Source organism: Saccopteryx bilineata, chromosome 1, assembly GCF_036850765.1.
Source record: "Saccopteryx bilineata isolate mSacBil1 chromosome 1, mSacBil1_pri_phased_curated, whole genome shotgun sequence".
Classification (NCBI taxonomy): Eukaryota; Metazoa; Chordata; class Mammalia; order Chiroptera; family Emballonuridae; genus Saccopteryx; species Saccopteryx bilineata.
The window spans coordinates 354,448,173-354,454,172 of record NC_089490.1 but is presented as its reverse complement, the minus strand read 5'-3'; positions in this window follow the sequence as shown (position 1 = coordinate 354,454,172).

Here is a 6,000-nt window from a genome sequence, read left to right as displayed (position 1 = left end):
ATGGGGAGGGAGAGCTAGCCGGCGCCCTCCAGTCTCCCGCCCCCCTCCCTCCAACACTGCCTGCGGGGATTTACAGGTGTAATCTCTTTGCAAGGTCATGGAAGCCTAGGAAGGACTTTCCGAATACAGTTGTGGGGAGGCTGCGCTAGCACACTGGCTCCCAGGGCGAGTGGAGGTGGAGTGCAGGGTGTAGAGGGTGAGCTACACTAATCCAAGGATCAGGGGCAACTCCTGTGAAAGATTTACTTGTTAACCCTTAGTTACAGGGCTTGCAACTGGCAGAGCACCTGTTGCATCCAGCCCATAAGTATGTTTTTGCTTGTCCAGTACAGGTTTGGGTCTGTTGTTTGCCCCACTAAGTTGACAACACTTAAAAAATTGAGATTTAATAGATCCAGCTTTTTGTCCTTTCTTGAAAACTAAGAAAATCTGGCACCCTTTGGCCTGCATTCAGCAGGGGAGATACAGAGCAGAGAAGTGGCTGCTATCCTTACAGGGAATATGTCTTCCCATGTGGTCTCAGGCCCCAGACATCCAGCTTCTGTCACTTACATAACTTGGTCTCAATAGCTTTGGAGTTTGCCGCCATGCAGAATGCATTCAGATCTGTAATCACTGGTTTTTCCATGACTCTCAGAGCTGCCCCAGTGCAGCGTTAACCAGTATTTACCAAGGACCAGATCCTCAGCACAATACTGTGTATAGCATGGACTCCTGTTCCTGAATCACATGTTGGTAGTGAGACGCTTGGTATGGCCATGACCTCAGGAGTGCTGGATTGGGACTTCAGAAACAACATGCTGCAAGTGCACAAAGCCTTATTTCAGTTTGGGAAAGGGTAAGGAGGGAACTTCCCTATCTGGAGAATGTGTGGCATTTGTGGCCTCTCCCACAGACACTGTAGAAGCAAAACCACTGCTCCTGAGCCATATAAGACAAGCCTCTAAGGATGTCCTTTCTCTGAGGGATTGATGTTAGGCCAGTGGGAGCTAAGGGGCTCTCTCAGGATTGGTCCTGCTCCCGCAGCATCACCCCACTCTGTAGAAAGGGCTCTTCCTCCCGATATGTTTGAGTGTATATTAAGCTCACACAAACATTCCCCTCTCCCATTCCCTTACCATCCAATAGTAATTATTCTTTTTTTTTTCTTTTTCTTTTTTTTTTACAGAGACGGAGAGTCAGAGAGAGGGACAGATAGGGACAAACAGACAGGAACAGAGAGAGATGAGAAGCATCAATCATCAGTTTTTCGTTGCGACACCTTAGTTGTTCATTGATTGCTTTCTCATATGTGCCTTGACCGTGGGCCTTCAGCAGACCGAGTAACCCCTTGCTCAAGCAAGAGACCTTGGGTCCAAGCTGGTGAGCTTTGCTCAAACCAGATGAGCCCACGCTCAAGCTGGCAACCTCAGGGTCTCGAACCCAAGTCCTCTGCTTTCCAGTCTGACGCTCTATCCACTGCACCACCGCCTGGTCAGGCTAGTCATTAAACTTTCATCTCAGTATTTAAGCTACATGGTATCAAAGGGGGAGTGTGACTCAGCTAGAAGGGAAATTTGTCCTCTTTTGGAGAGAGGGTTCTGCTTCTCCGCGTGAACCCTGTCTGCTACACTGTAGTAGTAGGAGCAGGGAGAATGAGTGGAGGAGCCATCTTGAAGAAGTTCAGGTGGGAGTGGGGCTCCGCGATGGAATGGAAGGTTTGAGGAGAGCTTACGGACCTGGGAGCCCCCTCCATGATTTGGGGTTGAATGCTCTGGCCAGGGCCCCTGGAGCTGCTCTAATATTTATATTTGCTGCGGTCATCCCCCGAAGGAGGCTTGGATGTGGTGATGGCCTGCAGTGAGGTGTAGTAGACAACATTGCTACTTCACTCAGATTTTTGGATCCCTTCTTACATCTCATGTCCTGCCCACCTTCCACTTTCACCAACAGCTTTGATGTACTCTTGCTTCTAAAACCCAACACCCACACCTCCTCTTCTGAGGACCGCTTCATTGTGAAAGCCACTTTGCTCACCCACACAGAGTGGCAGGTACCTAGGAACTTACTCCCGCCCTGGAGGGCCCTTGTCTAACACCTGACAGGTGGAGTACGAAAGCGCAGCATCCTTGCTATGGGCATGAACACTGAGGTGTAGCTTGTATTTCAGACTCCCTGTAGGATCGAGGTGACTGTAACTCCTGTGAGACTTTGAGATCACACCCTTGGCCCTCTTCCTCCTGCATCCACTCCTTTCCTCGTCTCCCGTGGCAGCATGTCAGTGGTACGCTAGGGCTGGCTAGTGCCAAGAGCGATCGTTAGCATGCTGCCCAACTCCATGTTCAGAAACGTCATGTTGGTAGCTTTAAATTGGCCATGGTTGGAGCACACACCAAGGAGCATTCACAAAAATTGTCAAACGGCATGAATCAAGGCTTTTTAAGTTCTCCTTCCAGAGAGCCAGTTAACTATTTACAATCCCACTACTGAGGTGTTTCCTTAATAAACCACTTGTGCAGGAGCATTCATTTCAGTCTGCTCAACCTGCAGTTGCAGAGGCTGGGTCCTCACTATGGTGTCATTCGTGTCACTCCAGGAGACTGCCCCAGCACTTGGTGAGCTGATGACATCAGACTCCTTCCAGCCAGGATAGGGCAACAGTGGGTCCCTACTGGAACTGATACCCTTTCTGAACATGGATTTATCTTGTGCCTGTAGTGTTTTCCAGTGGCTTAGAGACTAATTATCAACCTGAGATCCTGCATCGGAGAGTCTCAGCTGAAGGCTCTGGTTTATGGCAAAGGATATATGACAATGGTTTTACAAAACAAGGGGTTTTACCTATACTTTGTTGCCTGGAAACAAAGGGTACAAGGTAAGAGTGGCCTATTAAAGGCTCAGCTTAGGAGCCATCTTTGGGATGAAACTCCGTGGACTGGGTCACTGTTCTCCAGGATGTCGCACATGCATTAGGCTTACAGCTGTATATAGTATAGTGCCCCCACTACTTGGGATATACCTTGATTTCAGACTTCTAGACTCCACAACTGTGCGATAATACATTTTTGTTGTTTTAAGCCACTTTTTATGTTGCGCTTTTTATGGCAACTCCAGGAATCTAATGCAGATCATACACATAAGCTACTTTCCTCCAAGTCCTCATCACATGTTCTGCTTCAAGGGGTCCAGCTAGGTATGTTCCCCCTCCAGTTGAATTTAGGTCCAAATTTGGAGTTTCCATTCACCTAACCCTTACCTCAGCCCATCTCATGTACCCCCAATCCGCTGAGCAGTCTTACCTGGGACTGGATGTGATCCTGCCTGGTACCATTTCCTTCTTCCAACCTGCAGTTTGGTGAGTGCCCCTCACTCACCTGCCCCAAACTTGAGTACCATGTGGAGAGCCCAGGTGCTTTTACAGGGGCCTCGGGACTAGCTCTGGCACCCTCCTTTCCATGGACAGAAGCCCAGAAACCTCATTTTGGTCATCAGGGTTTGGGCCAAGGTTTCTCCTGGGAAATGGCAGCTCCAGGATATTTGTATAGAGAAGTTTTTAGATTAAAATCTTATTGGAAGGGGAGTGGGGCTCTAGATTTACTTATAACTGTTTCCAACCTGACCAGGCAGTGGTGCAGCGGATAGAGCGTTGGCCTGAGACGCAGAGGACCCAGGTTCGAAACCCTGAGGTCACCTGCCTGAGGATGGGCTCACCAGCTTCAGTGCGGGGTCGCTGGCTTGAGTGTGGGATCATAGATGTGACCCCATGGTCAGTGGCTTGAGCTCAAAGGTCTCTGGCTTGAGAAAGGGGCCACTAGCTAGGCTGGACCCCCATACCCCCGTCAAGGCACATATGAGAAAGCAGTCAACGAACTAAGGTGCCACAATGAAGACCTGAAGCTTCTCATCTCCTTCCCTTCCTGTCTGTCTATCCCTACCTGTCCCTCTCTCTGTCTCCCATAAAAATATTAAAAACCACAAAAACAAAAAAGACAAAAAACTGTTTCCAAACTGTATTTTGAAATAATTGTTTATTTGAAGTGATTTTGGGGTGGAATTATTACTGTAGCTCAAAGATGGCCAAGGAAGTATCTCCGGATCTTTGGTAATTCTTTCTAAACTACCCTGCCTTGATCTCTCCAAAGCTGACTGCTTTTTCTAATCCAGGCCTGTAGAAAACTCAGGAAATAATGAATGGGAATGGGCAACCAGTAGCCTTTAAGTAGCACGAGGGAGCCCTCTAGTGGCCACCACTCAGAAATCCTCGGGTACACAGGGAGCTGGGACTAGTTCATTATCACTGAAAGGACAAACACTTGGAGGCAGAGAGACAATGATAAGACTGACAGTCATCATCTGGGAACAGAATCATAAGCACAGGACTGTCAAACCCAATGAGACCGAAGATAGATCAGGAGGGATCAGAGAGATCACAGAACAAACGGACCTAATCACAGCCCAGATCACCAAACCCAACTGATGCCCCTATGGGAGACATCACTGGGGAAAAGGGGACAACTGGGATTTTGTTAACCCTTTAAGGACTTTTGAATAATGATTATTTTGTTCAGTTAAAAATCATTTTATAAAATTTAATTAAAATGTAAAAATACAAAACTGACTCTAGGTTCAGAGAACTTGTGAGACACCGACTTTTAGGGAGAGCAGAGGAAGCAGGTGTCCCCAGAGAAGGCGAGATACTGTGTTGTGGCTGTTACTGCAACTCTACTTTTACCTCTAAGCTGCTATATCCTTGGAAACACAACTCTATATACGGGCCATTGTAAAATCTAGAGTAGTATTTTGATCTTCATTCCTCTTTCCTCAAAGCTCTTCCCCTCCTTTTGTGCCCAGTCAATTCCAATGTCTTTCAAGACTGAATCCCCTTCTGACCCGCAGGCAGACTTAAGCATGTCCTGTACTGTCTTTCCAAGCCTTGTTCCTATCGTGCGTAGCAATCATTCTACATATTTTGTCATAATTGTTTATTTTTGTGCGTCTACCCCATAGCGCTGCGACCCACAGAGGGCAGGGAAAATGGTTCATCTACTTCTATGTCCCCAGGACCCACCACTATGTCTGATGCACACTAAGCATCACTAAATATCTGTAGAATAAATGAGTAAAACAATGTCTGGTGTGCTCCTTCCCTCCCCCTTTCCAAAAGATCCCGATGACTCCTAATGAATCTGTCATGTCCGTTGTGCCTTGTGGTAATTATCCTGCAAGCCACCCATTCATTTGTTCATGTGACAAATATTTATTCAGAACCTGTCCTGGCCCTGGCCGGTTGGCTCAGTGGTAGAGCGTTGGCATGACATGTGGATGTCGCGGGTTAGACTCCTGGTCAGGGCACACAGGAGAAGCGCCCATCTGTTTCTCCACCCCTGCCATGGCTCAGTTGAAGCAAGTTGGCCCCAGGTGCTGAGGATGGCTCCATGGCCTCACCTCAGGCCCTAAAATAGCTCAGCTGCTGAGCAATGGAGCAACGGTTCCAGATGGGCAGAGCATCGCCCGGTAGAGGGCTTGCTGAGTGGATCTCAGTCTGAGTGCATGTGGGAGTCCGTCTCTCTGCCTCACCCCTTCTCACTTAAAGAAAAACAAAAAAAAGAAGAACCTGTACCATGACTGGGTCAGCTCTGGGACCTAAGAATATAACAGTCCGCAGTACATTTATTTTGCCCTAACAGAACTTGTGCTTTAATAGGGGATAAACAAACAAGTTCAAAACAGTGAGAAAAATGCTAACATAAGAGAATACCATGGTGTCATGTCACGGTATACAGGAGCACCTTCCAAGAGGGGGCAGCATTTGGACTAAATCTAAAGGGTGGTAGTAGGAAACCGCCTAAAGGGGCAGAGAGTCCAGCAGAGGGCAGAGCAAGTGGAGAGCCCAGGCTGGAGTGTTAGGGATGGAGCTCGAGTCAGGCTACCTGAAGAGCTATAGTTTGTTCACCAAGACACTGAATTCTCACCACGGAGAAGGCAGTCCTTCTACCAGGACTCATGGCCCAGGACTGAGAC